The 18,083-nt window shown below is 40.3% G+C and overlaps 1 pseudogene; it reads left to right on the forward strand.

Moving 5' to 3' along the window:
• The first annotated feature begins 509 nt into the window (after positions 1–509).
• LOC143663932 (ubiquitin-associated protein 2-like pseudogene) lies at positions 510–4,049 on the forward strand (annotated as a pseudogene).
• Positions 4,050–18,083: the final 14,034 nt, after the last annotated feature.

The following is an 18,083-nucleotide window of genomic DNA, read 5'->3' on the forward strand; positions in this document are numbered from 1 at the left end:
CCCAGTGATCAAAATGGTAGAATAAGATGCTTCAGGGCTCCATCCCCCACAGGAGCTCTGAACAATCAGCAAGAACTGGCAGAAACAACTTTCTAAAAGCTCAAGAAAACAGTAACACGATTGCTGTAACAGGGCTAGTGCCAAAGAAAGGAAAAAGGCCACTTAGCAGTGATAGGATCCCCTGTTGTTCTGGCTGGTTCCTCCCTTGTCCCATCCCCAGCTCAGTGTGCTGTTGGCCAGTGCCCCCAGTGATGATCCCCATTCCCAGGTTGGAGGGGAACAGAGTGACCCTCATGCACACCGGGGAGCACGTATATCTGGTCCAGTCTGGCTGGTGGTGGCATGAGGGTTTCGCTGATCCAGAATTTGCCCTGCATGTAGAAGGCAGTTCAACAGCTCTCCTACACAGTGCTGTTGGAGAACAGTCAAAAGGTCATTATTGGGAAGTAACAAAAGTTGGGCTATAAACCATAAGCTTTAGATCAATATTAAGTTTATGGAACTTGATAATTGCACTTAAGTTGATTACATAAGTGAATTTCTTTGTTCATAGGAAGTGTTCGTGGAAGTATGTGTTCAAAGCATATGATATGTGCAACCTGCTCTAAAATGTTCAGCAGATACTTAGATAAATAGATTGATACATATATGTTTAATTGCTTTTTAACCAAGGTGCCAAGTCAATTCAATGGGATAGTAAAGTTTTTTTTAACAGTCAACATTGATGCTTTAGTAACTGGGGTGGGAGTGGGAGAACCTTGACCTCTGCATCAATCCATATAAAAAACTGATTGGAGTCAGTGTGGAGGAGACTGAGTATTCTACCTTGTAAATACTGTTATTTGTATATACTGTAAATGATGACATCGGTGGGCACTAACCGAGCCTGGGGAAACTGGGAACAACCTCAAAACCAAAACCAGACACAGCACAAGCAGTGGCCACAGGCCACTGCAGAACAAATTCGACTTGCGCAGATGATTTCAGACCATAATGATGCTGACTTTGAGGAGAAGGTAAAACAATTGATTGATATCACCGGCAAGAACCAGGATGAGTGTGTGATTGCTTTACATGATTGCAATGGAGATGTCAACAGAGCTATCAATGTACTGCTGGAAGGAAACCCAGACACGCATTCCTGGGAGATGGTAGGGAAGAAGAAGGGAGTCTCAGGACAGAAGGATGGTGGTCAGACGGAACCCAACGAGGAAGGCAAAGAAAATCGAGACCGGGACAGAGACTATAGTTGGCGACGTGGTGGTCCACCAAGACGAGGGAGAGTTCAGGGACAAGAAAATGGATTAGATGGCACCAAGAGTGGAGGGCCTTCTGGAAGAGGCACAGAAAGAGGAAGAAGGGGCCAGAGGCAGAGGTGGCTCTGGTAGGAGGGGAGGAAGGTTTTCTGCTCAAGGAATGGGAACTTTTAACCCAGCTGATTATGCAGAGCCAACCAATACTGATGATAACTATGGCAGTAGTAGCGGCAATACGTGGAACAACACTGGCCACTTTGAACCAGATGATGGGACAAGTGCATGGAGGACTGCAACAGAGGAGTGGAGAACTGAAGATTGGAACGAAGATCTTTCTGAGACCAAGATCTTCACTGCCTCTAATGTGTCTTCAGTGCCTCTGCCTGCGGAGGATGTGACAATCACCGCTGGTCAGAGAATTGACCTTGCTGTTCTGTTGGGAAAGACACCATCTTCGATTGAGAATGATTCATCTAACCTGGATCCATCTCAGGCTCCTTCTCTTGCCCAGCCTCTGGTGTTCAGTAACTCGAAGCAGAGTGCCATATCACAGCCTGCTTCAGGGAACACGTTTTCTCATCACAATATGGTGAGCATGTTAGGGAAAGGATTTGGTGATGTTGGTGAAGCTAAAGGCGGCAGCACCACAGGTTCCCAGTTCTTGGAGCAATTCAAGACTGCTCAGGCCCTGGCTCAGTTGGCAGCTCAGCATTCTCAATCTGGAAGCACCACCGCCTCCTCTTGGGACATGGGTTCAACCACACAATCCCCATCGCTGGTGCAGTATGATTTGAAGAACCCAAATGATTCAACGGCACACAGCCCCTTTACAAAACGCCAAGCTTTTACCCCATCTTCCACCATGATGGAGGTATTCCTTCGGGAGAAGCCACCTGCAGTGGCAACACCCACAGCTGCCCCTCCACCCCCCTCTTCTCCTCTGCCAAGCAAATCCACCTCAGCTCCACAGATGTCTCCTGGATCTTCAGACAACCAGTCCTCCAACCCTCAGCCGGCTCAGCAAAAACTGAAACAGCAGAAGAAAAAAGCTTCCTTGACTTCAAAGATTCCTGCTTTGGCTGTGGAGATGCCTGGCTCAGCAGATATCTCAGGGCTAAATCTGCAGTTTGGGGCATTGCAGTTTGGGTCAGAGCCTGTCCTTTCTGATTATGAGTCCACCCCCACCACGAGTGCCTCTTCAAGCCAGGCTCCAAGTAGCCTGTATACCAGCACGGCCAGTGAATCTTCATCCACAATTTCATCTAACCAGAGTCAGGAGTCCAGTTATCAGAGTGGCCCAATTCAGTCAACAACTTATACCTCCCAAAATAGTGCTCAGGGTCCACTGTATGAACAGAGATCCACACAGACTCGGTGGTACCCCAGTTCCATCTCTTCGTCACCCCAAAAGGACCTGACTCAGGCAAAGAATGGCTTCGGTTCTGTGCAGGCCACGCCGCTACAGACCACACAATCTGTTGAAGGTGCTACGGGCTCTGCAGTGAAATCTGACTCACCTTCCACTTCTAGCATCCCCCCTCTCAATGAAACAGTATCTGCAGCTTCTTTACTGACGACAACCAATCAGCACTCATCCTCCTTGGGTGGCTTGAGCCATAGTGAGGAGATTCCAAATACTACCACCACACCACACAGCAGCACGTTAGCTACTCAGCAGAATACCCTTTCATCGTCAACATCTTCTGGGCGCACTTCAACATCTACTCTTTTGCACACAAGCGTGGAGAGTGAGGCGAATCTCCATTTTTCCTCCAGCACTTTCTCCACCTCATCTAGCACAGTCTCTGCACCTCCCCCAGTGGTTAATGTCTCCTCCAGTCTCAATAGTGGCAGTAGCCTGGGACTTAGCCTAGGCAGCAACTCCACCGTCACAGCCTCGACTCGAAGCTCAGTTGCTACAACTTCAGGAAAAGCTCCTCCCAACCTCCCTCCTGGGGTCCCGCCATTGTTGCCTAATCCGTATATTATGGCTCCAGGGCTGTTACATGCCTACCCACCACAGGTATATGGTTATGATGACTTGCAGATGCTTCAGACAAGATTTCCTTTGGATTACTACAGCATCCCATTCCCCACACCTGCTACTCCGCTGACTGGGAGGGATGGTAGCCTGGCCAGCAACCCTTACTCTGGTGACCTCACAAAGTTTGGCCGTGGGGATGCCTCCTCCCCAGCCCTGGCCACAACCTTGGCCCAACCCCAACAGAATCAGACGCAGACTCACCACACCACGCAGCAGACATTCCTGAACCCGGCGCTGCCTCCTGGCTGCAGTTACACCAGCCTGCCATACTACACAGGGGTCCCAGGCCTCCCTAGCACCTTCCAGTATGGGCCTGCTGTGTTCCCTGTGGCTCCTACCTCTTCCAAGCAGCATGGTGTGAATGTCAGTGTGAATGCATCGGCCACCCCTTTCCAACAGCCGAGTGGATATGGGTCTCATGGATACAACACTGGAAGAAAATATCCACCCCCTTACAAGCATTTCTGGACAGCTGAGAGCTAATTTGGCCCATGGCTGGGGGCTATGTTTGTGTGTGTGTATACATTTGCACTGAAGTCTTGTTTTAGAAACCAGAACACTGAGGAGAGCCTGCTGAGCTGAGGCCATGGCCTGCGTAGCTTGGGGAAATGAGTTGGTGGATACCTTCTGGGCTTTTGAACTTGCCCCTTCCCCATTTCCCTCTCCCCCATGTGTCTGACCCTGTCTTACCCATTTCGAATTCAAGTGGTGCAGCACCTCCAAAGCATCAGTGCACACACCTGCTGTTGCTTTTGATTTCTGGAAGGCATGTAGTTTCAACTTGTAACAAAAATATTTGTAGTCGTCAATAAACTGTGGTATTTCTTTAGCTAAAAAAAAAAAAAAAAAAAAACTGATTGGAGATGGAACATAGACCCAAGCTAGAAATGTAAATTTACTTGTAAAAAAAATAGAAACTATGCTTGCGATTGTAGAGTAGACAAATATTTCTTCAACTGGACAAAACTTACTAACAACAAAATAAAAATTGACAAATTAGGCTTCATTAAAATGAAAATCTGCTCATTAAAAGACACCATTAGGCAAATGTATAGGTGAACTACAGACCGGGAAGGAATATTCACAATGCATGAATCGGACAAAAGACTCATGTCCATAATAGATGAAGAACCCTTACAAGTCAGTAATAAAACGACAAAAAGTAAATAAAAACCTCACAGAAGACTATAGTGAATGGCCATAAACACCTGAAAAGGCATTCAGCATCACTAGTCAGCAATGAGTTGTAAATTAAAACAACAATTGCTTGTGGAAGTTCTCAGGAAAAAAGAAAATCCAGCTCTTTACATGATCTGTATAGTCCCTGTCTGTTTCTGTACTTAGATGCCGTGCTGCTGTCCCCATGACCCTTCTCTAAGGTCCTCAAACGTGTGCCAGGCTTTCTTTCATCAGTCTGGTCTAATCCGAACCCAGGTACCTGTCTTATTTGCATATCTGGATGTCTGGTGCCTTCTCATTCTTCAGGTCACGGTCAGATGTAGCCCTTCAGATCCTAACAGAGACCATCTGGGACCAGTCTAAGGTAGCTCCTCTCTAACCCACGTCTTAGGGTATCTCATTTCATGCCGTTTCCTTTACATCACTTATAATTAATATACAATAACTTGATTTGTTTGTTTACTTCCTCCTCCAGACTGTAAGTCCCACTGAAAGTGAGATTCTGTCTTTTTTGATATCCACTACATTACTAGAGAGCCTCTCAAAGTGAATGGTACTAGTAGGCATTCAGAAATATCTATTAACTCAGTGAATGAATGAATGAGGCACAAGGAGTTGGTGAAACTAAGCAATTCTGGGTATTTATCTGTGAGCGCCTGGGGTTTCTGTTGCATTTTACACAACTCTGCCAGACAAAACAGCCCCAGCCATTTACTCTAGAAGGGCTTCCAGGAAAATCCCAAATATTGCAAAAGTTTTATTGATAAAGTCTTTCAAAGAGTTGAGCACAGGTCCTTGGCAGTGGTTTAATCAAGCTTTGCAACACAATCCCTTCACCTTAGACATGACTGATGCCTTCATTAAATGGGAGGAGCGGTGCTAAAGAAAGAGACAGACCCCAGGTCAAGAGCTAGGCAAGCACTTATGCTGTTTGGCTACTAAGTATAATGTTTCTTATATTTTACCAAAAGAGTGACAACATCTCACTTTAAAACAAAGAATTCACATGATTGAAGTTCGACTTTAGTTCAGTGAAAGCTAAATATTTGAATTTTTATTAGTCTGTCATTTTGAAGGAAGAGACTGTGTGTGTGTGCGAGAGAGAGAGAGAGAGAGAGAGAGAGAGAGACTCTAATATTCACATTTCACTTCTCCCTAGATTTTATTTTTGCTTTTGTTTGCATAGCATTAAGCAAAACAACAGCAAAATCATTAAATGCTGCAGTAGGAAACCATCTGCATAGAACTGCTTTTTTCTCTCTACCATAAAATAACATAAACAAATACTCCCTCAAGTAGTTACAAAGGTTAAATATCTTTGACCATTAAACATTCATGTTACAACTAATTCAGACACTACAAGTGCAGAAAGTGACAAATTACATATTTGGGGCATTTTCTTCATTTCTTGGGCACTTTCTGCCACCAAAGCAGTCATTTCAGGAAGGGCCATACAAGTGTGAGTTCATGCTTCTTTTCCAAATCACCTTGTTTAAATCTCCATAAAACATTGCTGCCATCAGCAGCTAGAAACTTTGGGAAGCAATTTAGGGTTGATATAATTTGCATGTAATTTATCACTGCAAGTAGATGGTTTTATTAAACAGCTGCAGGGTGCCTATTTAAAGAGGAGAAGAAAGAAAGGTGACATTACCTCCTGTCCCCCTTCCTGTCCTTTCTTGCTTCCACCTCTTTTACTTTCTAATGTAATTATTTAAGCTTCTTTCCCCATTCGGAGAATAGTGAAATAAACAGCATCCTAGCAAGCACTGACCTAAAGTGGGTGATGACTCCACTCAAAAAATTAGGCTGATTTCTGAGAAGGAAAGGCTCAACAAAGAATGGACTGAGCAGAGAAAACTTTGTTGAGAATGTGGATTTCGAGATAGTTCAGAGGACATGGGTTTCCAGATCTGTCAGAGGGCATGCAAGCAGGAGGGAACTTCTTTAAAGCCAAGCAATAGCATGAGCCATGGCACTGGGGACAAGATTAAAGAGGTAGTGAAGACATTTCCTAGCAGAACTTTATTTATGGTTTTTGCTTAATGCTAAACATGTTAAGTTGTTATATCTTTATGTTAAATTGGCTATTTAAAATGTCTGCATCTTAAGTTTGAATGAACTCATGTTACTGGATGATGGCCGTGGATTCCTTGCCCCACACGCTCAGTAACCAATTCCTGACGCACCAGGGTTTCAAAGAGAAAGAGTTTATTACTAGGTGCGTAGTAGGGGCGCAAATGGCCTAGTGGCTCAAGATCTGTCTCCTCGGACTGCAATAATTCGGGTAGTTTAGGAAAAAGATGGGCAGGGTTTAGGATAATGAGCACAGTGTCCCCAGATGATGTAATTAGAGGTGATCTGATTATTAGCATGCTTTGAGTAAATGCTTAGTCACAGACTGTATGAAAGGAAATGGCAGAATGAGGTATAGGTGACTTGGAGGTTAAAACCTAAGCTACTGTGCATGTCAGGCAGGCCCATTTTGACTAGGTCCAGTCTTGGTTATCAAGATAACTTTGTACTTGGGGTAGGTTAGTTCTGGGCTGACCCAAGAACCTTCATTAAAAAACATTAGGGGCTGTCTTTAGTGATTACAAGACTCTAAAATTGAACAACTGGATAATTGGGTGCAAATGAAGGTTAGTCACAAGGTTTTTACAATCACAGGACCAGAAGATAAGGGCGATATGATCAGTAGCAGAGATCAAGGCAGCTGGATTATAGTTTAGAGATTTCAGGAATTTCCCTCTGTCTACTCTAATATACCAGAAAGCAAAAAGGAGTATCTGTATGATTCATTAATCAAAATTGTTCCTTAAATCCTGATTTCTCGGTTACAATTGTTGCACTCACATTCTGTGTATCTGAATCATTCAAATTACCCTAAACTAACATTCCTTCATCCATTCAGCCAACATAGCATAAGCATAGACATTAGGGACCCAAAAATGATTGAATCAAAATTCAGAATAGAAAAGTTAGTGAGAATTTAGTGTTCTAATGCAATTGACTATTTTAATGTTTTTCCTGGAATTTCTGCCTGGAGGTTCTATGTGGCTTCAGACAGGATGGAATATTTTGACTGAAATTACCTTTAGATTGGGTCATTTTATCCACATCTCAATAGCACTTCAAACATTGTAATGCCAAGTGAAATTGCCATTGAAACACAGAGGGAGTGGGACCCCAAAGGAGCCAAGGAAGGCTTTTTAGGAGCAGGTAAAGCTTGCTGAAACAAATGAGTTAAGGAACTTGGAATGATTAACATCTACTGCTCCTATGGTCACCACAGCTCACAGTAATTCCAACAAGTTTTGGTCTGGCTGTATGTATGTATTTCATGAAAACAAATTTGTGTCCTACATGAAAGCTGGAACTAAAAATGCAAAAATGAATAAGCCATGAAATTTTAAATGTGTTATTTCTCTCATAAAAAGGCCATCACTGGAGAGTGTGCAGCTAACAAAATTAATCTGGCTTTGACTCTAAAGGGAAAGGATTGTCAGTTGTCAATACCTGGTGTTGACTTGTATACAAAACTCATCTCCTGCTCACAGCACTGTCCTCTGGTTTTCCTGTCTGTCACTTGTGGCTTTGGATTCTGATCATGTTCTCATGCAGCATTTTGGAGAGGGAGCAGAGGTGGAGATTTTGTGACCACACACGTTGTAGACCCAAAGAAGTTCCCATATTTACATATGTAAATAAGACCCAGTCACAAACCTAATTCATCTACTCTGCTAAAGGCTACAGAACTAGATAATGCTTTCTGCTTCAGTGCAGATAGTACTGTTGCCTAATTTTCTCTGAAAGAAGAGTAATGATTAAAAGAAATGGACATGAATTATTTGAAGCATTTAAGGATGGCTGATTTAAAATGTTTTTGTATTTTTTTCACAGTTTTTTTCTTCATGGACCATGCCCTAAAGTTATTTTTTTTTTCTTTTCCCAAATAAGCTCTCATTAAGATCCATTCAAAGTGATATACTTCATAAAGAAATTTCTTATTACTGGAGATCTTCTAATATCACAAAAAGAAAAATATATGATCAAGTTATCTTCTAAGTAAATAATCCACTGACACTTACTGGGTAGGTTTTTGAAGAAACCTCCACTGGAAAATGCTGGAGGTTTTAGTGATCTTGATGCTCAAATTTGGCTCTACCCCCATTAATCACTTATTAGTCAAGTAGCTACTGGCCAAGCAATTCATAGTTCTTCGTTTTGGCTGTCTATCCTTCATCACCATATTGGGGAGATGTGAGCGCCTTGATGTGAATAATGAATGAATTTATTAAGTAATTAATGGTTCAAGGTCCAAGCAAAAGAACTTTGTTTTGACTTGCTTGCTAATTTTTCTTCCAGTTAGATTTGTGCCTAGACAATAAGAGGTAGGAACTGGGAGCCTGACTTTTTTCCAGGGAGCTGGAAAATATGGGCTGAATAAGGGAGGGATCAGGGTCTAGTAGGAAAAGACTAAAGTTCACTGGGTCTCCCCTTTCCACACTCTTACTCTAGGATGAAGGGTAATACAAGAAATTTTACCCTAATGATTCCAACTGAGGTTATTCTTGGCTGTGCCATCAAAATGGGCTTCTAATTCTAATTATTGAGTGCCTATTTAACGTCCAACATTGTGCTTGCATAATCTCTAATTTTAAAAAAACAACCCTTGAGAAGTAAATGTAAATTTTTTTTACTTTTTTTTTTTTTTAATAGAAGGACTGAGGATCAAGAAGGAGAGCAGCTTGTCCCAGGGTGTACAGAGAGCGAAATGCAGGGCTACCATTTGAACACATGTCTTTCTAGGACTATGCCTCTGTACTTTCTACTACTCTCAAATGGACCCTTTAACAAATAATCTTGAGCTCTATGATGGTTAAGTTCATTTGTCAACTTGGCTACATTATCGTGGCCAGTTGTTTGGTCAAAACAAGTTCTGGCCTGATTGTTACTGTGAGGGTATTGCACGGACTTAAATCATTAGTTAGTTGATGGCATCTATGGCTGGTTGTTCTACAATTGACAAAGGAGATAGCCTTGAGCAACGAGAGAAGTCTCATACAATCAGTTGAAGGTCTTAAAGGGAGAATTGATGATTTCAGCAGTCAGAAAGAATAATTTCTGCCAGCCAGCTTCTCCTGGGGAATTCATCAAAACCTTCATCAGAATTCCTAATTTACAGGCAAGTCAGACTTGTCGATCCCCGTGGTCGTGTGAGATAATAATTCCTAAAATAAATCTCATAATATTTACATAGATAGATAGATAGAAGTAGAGATAAAGAGAGAGACAGAGATAGAGATAGGGATAGAGATAGAGAGAGAGTTCCTGTCAGTTCTCTTTCTCTGGAGAAACCTGACAAATAAAAATAAAATGCCAGATCATTCGGGGATTACCGATTGTACTATCACTGGAAGTCATCATTTCTATGGGAGTGTTACTGGAGACTGAGAGGAGAATATTGAGTGGGTTAGCGAAATTTTTCACCTTATCTGAGAGAGTACATTTTAATGGCTTAGAAGGAAACGTTTTGCCCTATCTCAAATTAACTCATTCATTAAATATGGAGTGTAATAATGATGTTGGTTAAGAAAAATCATGAAGAATAGAGTTGTGTGCAGGGCTTCTGATCTTTAATTTCTTTGAGACACTATCAGGGCCCTGTGGTATCTAATTTTTACCATACCGCTTTATTTTGACTGTCGTTAGAGGTTCCCAAAGGAACCAGTTCAATAGTAAATGAAGTTAGTATAGATTCTTTGTACTTTTAGTCTATGATGAAGTAGACAACCAGACAAACTGATCGCAAGAGTTAATATGAATTATAAAGCAACTTGGTAGGAACTGAATGGAGTAGATTGTTCACTTCAGATGAAAAATACAAGTACTGTAGGTACATAGAGTATAGTGATTAGAAAGTTTGAACTTTGTGGTCGGGATACTTCTAGACCCTATCACCTGGTAGCTCTGTGACTTTTTGGAACAAACTTCTCTAAGACTCAGTCTTCTCAAAGCAGAATGGAGAAAATCGTAGTGCCTGGCCAAGAAGCTGTTGTGAGCATTATAGGAATGGTGCATGTAAAATGCTTGGCACAGGGCCAGCCTGCCATAAGCACTTAATAACATTTTAACTATTATTATAATTTCTGTCACTGTGATTACCAATGAAACATCATGTAGGAAAATGGAGACACCTTTGGGTAATTCAAAGTTGAACATTGTTATTTCACCAGGGCTCAAATACATTCTTGTACTATGAGGCAGGTCTTCAAATGAAAAGGCATTTGAATTATAATGGATCTTTAAAAAAGATGCAGATTGATTTTCTACACAACACTTAAATCATGGAGTAATTCCCAGTGCCTCTCTTTACTTAATGGTCTTCTTACATAGTAAGTCCTCAACAAGTACTTGATAAATTGAGCTGATTCCCCTTTGTGTTATTTGCTCTAGTATAAGGTAACTAAGCATCTAAAATATATAGAATAAAGCTGGTCAACTGAGCCTGGAAATCCTTGCACACTATTTGTAGCTTGTTATATAACTGTTTGGCACAGTGGCACTTATTAAATGCTGTCAAATACTGGCGCTACAGTAATGTTCTACTATGACAGAGTAAATGTTTTGATATTATTTTAGAACTCAGTATTCACACTAAAATCAAGGAATGTGGTCCATTAATATGTTGCTAGAAATACCAGGGCAGAAGGACACCAGATGTACTTAACTTTCTTTCTAGTTGGTACAGATGGAAGACATACATTCATTTCAGAAATACCTATTGAGCATATAACAAGGGCTGTTACAGGCATTGGAGACACATAATGAACAAAATTTACTAGGCCCTTGCTCTCATGGACTTGCGGCCTAGTGGACATAATTATGTGATAAACGAGTAAAGGATCTACCAGAAGGTGGTATGTGCTTTAAACAAAATTAAACAGAAAAGTTAAGGGAGTGACTGTGATGGGATGTTTCCTGTAGACTGAGCATAAGTAGAGCTTCTCTGTTGGTCTAACAGTTAATTATTGGACGTGTGCCTCAATTTGCTTGATGCTTGAAGGTCTTTTCCATAAGAACTATCAAAATGTGAATCACTTTTAGAGTTTAGAAAGCCCTTAGGTAGCTGGATTTATTGTAGGTTATAATGGGCATCAAAACCAGAAAGCTATCTCTACCTTGCATATCTGTTCCTAACCCTTTGATGACTCTGATCTCTGAAACTTCTTCTGGGAAACATCCCTGATCTCCTAAATGTGATTTTATATCTCTTCTATGTGCTCTCCTAGAACGTTCTGCATACCTCTTTTTATATTTTTATTGAAAAGTCTTCACACATATACATTCCATGCATGGTATACAATCAGTGGCTCACAGTATCATTACATAATTGTGTATTCATCACCAGGATCATTTTTAGAACATTTGCATCACTCCAGAAAAAGAAATAAAGAAAAAAAATGAAAAAAAAAACCCTTATATCTAATACCCCTTATCCCTCCCTCTCATTGACCACTAGATTTCAATCTACCCAAATTTTTACCTTTTATTGCTGCTTATTTATATATTTATTTATTTAATCCTTTCTTTTTTACTCATCTGTCCATACCCTGGATAAAAGGAGCATCAGACACAAGGTTTTCACAATCACATGGTCACATTGTAAAAGCTATATAGTTATATGATTGTCTTCAAGAATCAGGCTACTGGAACGCAGCTCAACAGTTTCAAGTACTTCCCTCCAGCCACTCCCAATACACCTAAGAATGTATGAGAATAACTTCCAGGATAACCTCTCAACTCTGAAATTTCTCAGCCACTGAAACTTTATTTTGTGTCTCTCTTCCCCCTTTTGGTCAAGAAGTCTTTCTCAATCCCACGATGCCAGGTTCTGTCTCATCCCAGGAGTTCTGTCCCTTGTTGCCAGGGAGATTTACGCCCCTGGGAATTGTGTCCCATGTAGTGGGGAGGGTAGTGAGTTCACCTGCCAAATTGGCTTAAAGAGAGAGAGAACACATCTGAGCAACAAATGAGGTTATCTGAGAGTGACTCATAGGTATAATAATAAGCAGGCTTAGCTTCTCCTTTGCAGGAATAAGTTTCATAGATGTGAACCCCAAGATTGAGGGCTCAGCCTATTGAATTGGTTGTCCCCACTGCTTGCGAGAATATCAGAAATGCTCCAAATGTAGAAGTTGAATATTTCCTCCTTTCTCCCCAGGCCCCCGAAAGGATTTTGCAAATACTTTTTTATTCTCTTTCCAAGTTACTCTGGGATATATCAGGGCACCACACTAATCTGTACAAACCACCAGGATCTCACTCCCTATTCAAGTTTCCATGTAATTATGGTGTTCAAATAGTCTGACCATACAAGTTAAATTAGATAATCTGCTACCCCAAATTTCAATTTTGCATCAAATCAACATCCCTTCCTTTGAAGCTGAAGTTTTAAAATATGGACTATATCATTCTTTACCCTGTATTCTGATTTACCTTACTCCTATCCAAATCAACTTCAATCACATCTCTAGTTGGAGTCTGATCACTTTTTCAACTTTTTTAACATTTGCTTTATGGGGCATACCTCTTTTCATAATTCACTACTGAGCAGGTTTATTTCCTTTTCTGCATAAACCCATAAGCACCTTGAAAAAAACAGAAGACTTGTCTTATTTGCATTTGTATATCCGGTTTCTGGCACAGTTACAACATTCCTTACAAGCTCAGAGTGGATAGGACATGAAATACAAGATATTCAAATTTTGTTATGTCATGCTCATTTATTAAGTACTTTTATATTCTGTACATGCTGTGTGTTTTCTCACTGATCCCTGGCTTATTTAACTATTTTGTTGTCCCTCATAAGGGGCAGTGCATGGTAGCACCAGTATTTTGATGTCTTCAGAGCACAAACAGAACATGGAGGCCTTGGAAATAAGATTTAAATATAAGCATCCGCTACTGGATTAGAGAGTAATGCAATTTTCTTCATCAGTAAATATAAAACTCCCCTCTGCATTCCATTTTTTGTCACCTTCTTTAATCAAACCAATAACTCACTTCCTCTAATAACCAATCAGACCTCTCTTCCTCCACCCCCAGATATATCTTCTTCTAAGCCTTAGTTCATATTTGCAATCCTCACTTGAAATGCACCTTTTCCATACTTTGAATTCTTAGAAAAATTTGTAGATAGCAGGGATGTATTACAATGGAAAAAGCTGGTACTGGGCATCTGGTGGGCAAAGAAAACAAAATTTAGTCTAATTTCTAGAGAGTGGCACCATGCCAACATTTCCAACAAATTAGGATCAACCCCAAAATGGAAATGCCACATGAAATATTTTAATATTTTCATCACAGTGGGCTCCAAAAATCTTTTGCCTCGAAGTTATTCATGAAGTTTTGGAATTTTGAACATTTTTGTTCAAAGTTCCAGTGTTATGAAATTTCTTAGCAGAGCTAAGAAAAAAAAATTTCTTTGAGGGAATATGAAGTGAGCTCTGAGTTTTATATATATATTCTCATGATGCTGTATAAATTATTAAACCTATATATGTATATATAATGTCACAATAGAATTGTGCTACTTTCTACTTTCTGAATATTCTATTAGAAAAGACATACTGCAGCAGGTTTAGGATTGTGCAGATTATGAGCTTTTAACAAGTGCCTTTCGCTGATTGATGAAGAACAGACTATAACCACGTGTGTAATGAGTGAAACAGATTGAGCCTATAAAATATATCTGGCCAAGGCTGACCCACAAAGCAGGTTTCCCTATATGACAGCAATTGTCAGAAAAAGCTGATTATATCACAGTTTGGTTTTCTGTTTCCCCAGCGTCTTTGAATCTTGCTAAAACGACCTCTTCCCCACCTTACTGGTAAAGGGAATAAGTGTTGTAAGTTTATTTAAGGACACTCTGAGTGTCACAGTCTGCTTTTTGTTACTAATTAATTACAAATTCTACCGATGATTCTTACTATAAGCTCTGTAGAGTTGTTTGCTTAGCTTGAATCCCACTTCCTTTGCTCTGTTTCAGGACTTGTATTTTTCATTAAGTTAGATAATCAGTGCTCAGTTAATGGTAGATTTAATAATTTTTTCAAATATCTCTCCTTTCTCCCTTCAATTTATCCTTTATTCCACACTCACATTAATCTTCTTAGAGCATAATCCAAATGATGTCACACCTTTGCTTAAAACCTTCGATGCCTCTCAAATGTTTGGAGAATACACACTGCATATTCTAATGTTCAAAGCTTTTCTTGGCCTTACCTCAGCCTACTTTTCTGACATAGTGTTTAAGGGCATAGAGAATAGAATCAGATTCAAATTCTGGCTCCACAGTTTACTATCGGTAGGAACCAGTCTTCCTGTCTGTAAAATGGGGAAAATAGTATTAACTATTTCATGAGGCTATGTAATTATATTTGAGGTGATAAATGTGAAGCTCTTAGTCTTGCTTGACATGTTTTAGCTCAGCACATTTGACATACAATTTGTTCAATTTTTTAGTGTTAATTTTATCCCTAGTTCAGTACAGCAACCACCAAGCAACAGCTTTATAAAACAACTTTACATGTTATACATGCAAATATGTACTACTTTATATGTTTTGATCATGGGAAAATCTGAAAGACATACGTGAAAGACATACCCTACTTTCAACGTGTAATGTAATCTCCGTGTATTAGATATTAGGCACCGAAAAAACATGTGTAATAGCCAATGAGAATGGAGAACTTCAGTTTAGCTGATAATATTTCTCTAAGTCTTCTGTTACAGTTATGTTCAATGAATGGATAAAAATAATTCTCTTAGGAGAGGGATTTTCTTCCATTATATATAATCTTAGAGTACCTGCACCAGTGGGAGTATCCTATGGTGAGGACACTCGAGGACAATCAGAGGTGCATGGCCACCTGTGATGGTCACGTTCTTGTGTCACCTTGGCCAGGTTGTGGTGCCCAGTTGTCCGGTTGGGCAAGCACTGGCCTGTTGGTTGTGAGGACATTTCATGGGCTTAAATCATGACCATGTTGGGAGTATCTTCTGCAGTGAGTGCTGCTTAACCTAATTACTGGAAGGCTTTTAAGAATTCAGAAGAGACCTCTCCTGAGAGTTCATTGAGGACCTTCATTGGAGCAGCCACCTCGCAGCCTGCCCTACAGATCTTGGACTCTTACATCCCTCGGTTGCGTGAGACACTTTTATGAATTTTATATTTATAGGTTTCTCCTGCTGATTCTATTTCTCTAGAGAACCCTAGCCAGTACACCACTCAAGAATATTCCCTTTACTTCTGCCTCCTCTCCATTCTCTTTTCCCATGTTTCTAATGCAGTGCCTCCCAGCCCTTTTCCTATTCCCAAACAGGTACTGGAGCTGACTGTCATTAATATCTCAGTTCTATTTTTCCAAACTGATAACCTGCATTTGGAAAATGGTTCTAGAATATACCCAGAGAGTGAAAATTTTGGAAAATGAAGGATGACAAATGTTCTTAACAAGCATTATAAACTTTACTTATTTGGTACTTTCTGTCTTCAATTCTCCCTCCATTTCCTTTGCTTCTTACCATCTTGCCAAAGAATAGCTTGTGTATACACCCTTGTCTGTATCTCAGATGGGACATCAGTCTTTTAATTAACGTGATGCCTATCACATTGAGCATCAACCTGTTAATTAAAAACTGCAGGGAGTGCTATCCAAAAGTCAGACAATGTCATCCAGGCTTTCCCAGTCAGAAGGATATTATACATAACCTGCCAAACTTTGCTTAACATTGTGACAATGATTATAAGAAAACTCTGATTTTTAATTTATGGCAATGGTGTGTTAAACGTGTGGGATAGAAATGGCTTTCTGAGAGCCCTTATAGGCTCACAGTGCCTGCCCAACAAAGCCCCAGAGTTCCTGATTCATAAATCTAGATACTTTGAACCTTGAGACCACTTCTCTCTTGGCCACAGATTTGTTGACATCTAAATTAAAATCAGTCTGTGAACCTACTTAACCTGACATTGGCCCTCTGTACTAGATGGTCACTAACAAGTCTACTCAGATTTTGTTAAAGTCATTTGAATGAGAGTAAATATTTATTCATCACATGAACTTTAATTGAACAACCACCATAGGCTTGCTCAGCCTCATGTTTCTGTATATCTTTTGACAATTTGGAGAATTTTTCAGCCATTATTTATTCCAATCTTTTTCTGTCCCACCCTCTTTCTTCTCTCCTTCTGGGACTCCAATTACACAAATGTTAGATTTTTGTGTGTGTGTGTGAAGTTCCACAGATTCTTGAGCTCTTTTCATGCTTTTTCAGTCTATTTACTCTCTGTTGTTCAGACTGAACAATTTCTATTGGTCTATCTTGAGGTTCACTGATTGTTTCTCGGTCCTTTCTGTTCTGCTGCTGAGCTCTTCTGTGAGTTTTTTTGTTTTAGTTATTTTATTTTCAATTTCTAAAATTTTCATTTTATTCTTTTTTTATGTTTTCTCTATCTTTTTCTGAGACTTGCTATGTTTTCATTTTTGTCAAACATATTCATAATTTCTCACCAAAGCATTTTTTTTGTTGGCCACCTTAAAATCTTTGTCAGATAATTCTAACATCTCAGTCATCTCAGTGTTGGTATTTGTTTATTGAGATTTTTCTAGTTCTTGGTAGATGAGTACTTTTTAATTGAATCTTAACCATTTTGGGTATTCAGACTGGATCTAAGTTAAGTCTTCTGACTGAGCAGCCGCCTCCCATGCTGCTGGTAGGGGAAGTGGTGGGCCACCACATCACTGTTAAATTTTGTTGGAAGTCCAGATTTGCCACTCAGTCTCCCTGACACCTGGGGCAGTGAGGGGCCGTGTCTCCTGCTGCAAGTTGGGGGTGGCAGTTCAGACTTCTCCTGGACTTCCTACACTAGCACCCTGGCTGAGAGTGAAGGGCCTTGCTGATGCTCTCCACTGTGATCTCTGACACCACAGGGGTTGGCGTTGTTATGTTTATTTTACTTACCATTCTGCACTAAAAGGGACTAAAGCTTCTTGGAGAAATGGCTGATTCTGGGTAGGGTCAGGAAGGTGCAAGATGAGCCAGGTAAATCTTATTTTGTCAGCAAATCCAGGGGAAAAAAACCATACCAGAAGGACAAAGGAGCTAGCCTGAATGTGTTTCCACTGACCAAATATAGAGTATTTTGAGGCTTAAAATAAATAATGGTAACAATGAATTATAAGCCATTAAATAAAATAAGACTACATGATTCTATGCTGATTAACCAAATACGATGGAAAATTTTCTTATCATGGTCTGAACTCTGATAAAGTTAAAATATCATCAATGGAAGCTAAAACTTGTATGTTAGTTTGCAAGCTGCCAGAATGCAATATACCAAAACTGGAATGGCTTTTTAAAAGGGGAATTTAATAAGTTACTACATTTCTAAGGCCGTGGAAATGTCCAAACTAAGGCATCCAAGGAAAGAGACCTTAATTCAAGAAAGGCCGATGGGTTTGGAACACCTCTGTCAGATGCGAAGGCCTGTGGCTTGCATCTACTGGTCCCTTGCTCCTAGGCTCTGAGCCTTTCAG

Source organism: Tamandua tetradactyla, chromosome 20 (assembly GCF_023851605.1).
Source record: "Tamandua tetradactyla isolate mTamTet1 chromosome 20, mTamTet1.pri, whole genome shotgun sequence".
Lineage (NCBI taxonomy): Eukaryota > Metazoa > Chordata > Mammalia > Pilosa > Myrmecophagidae > Tamandua > Tamandua tetradactyla.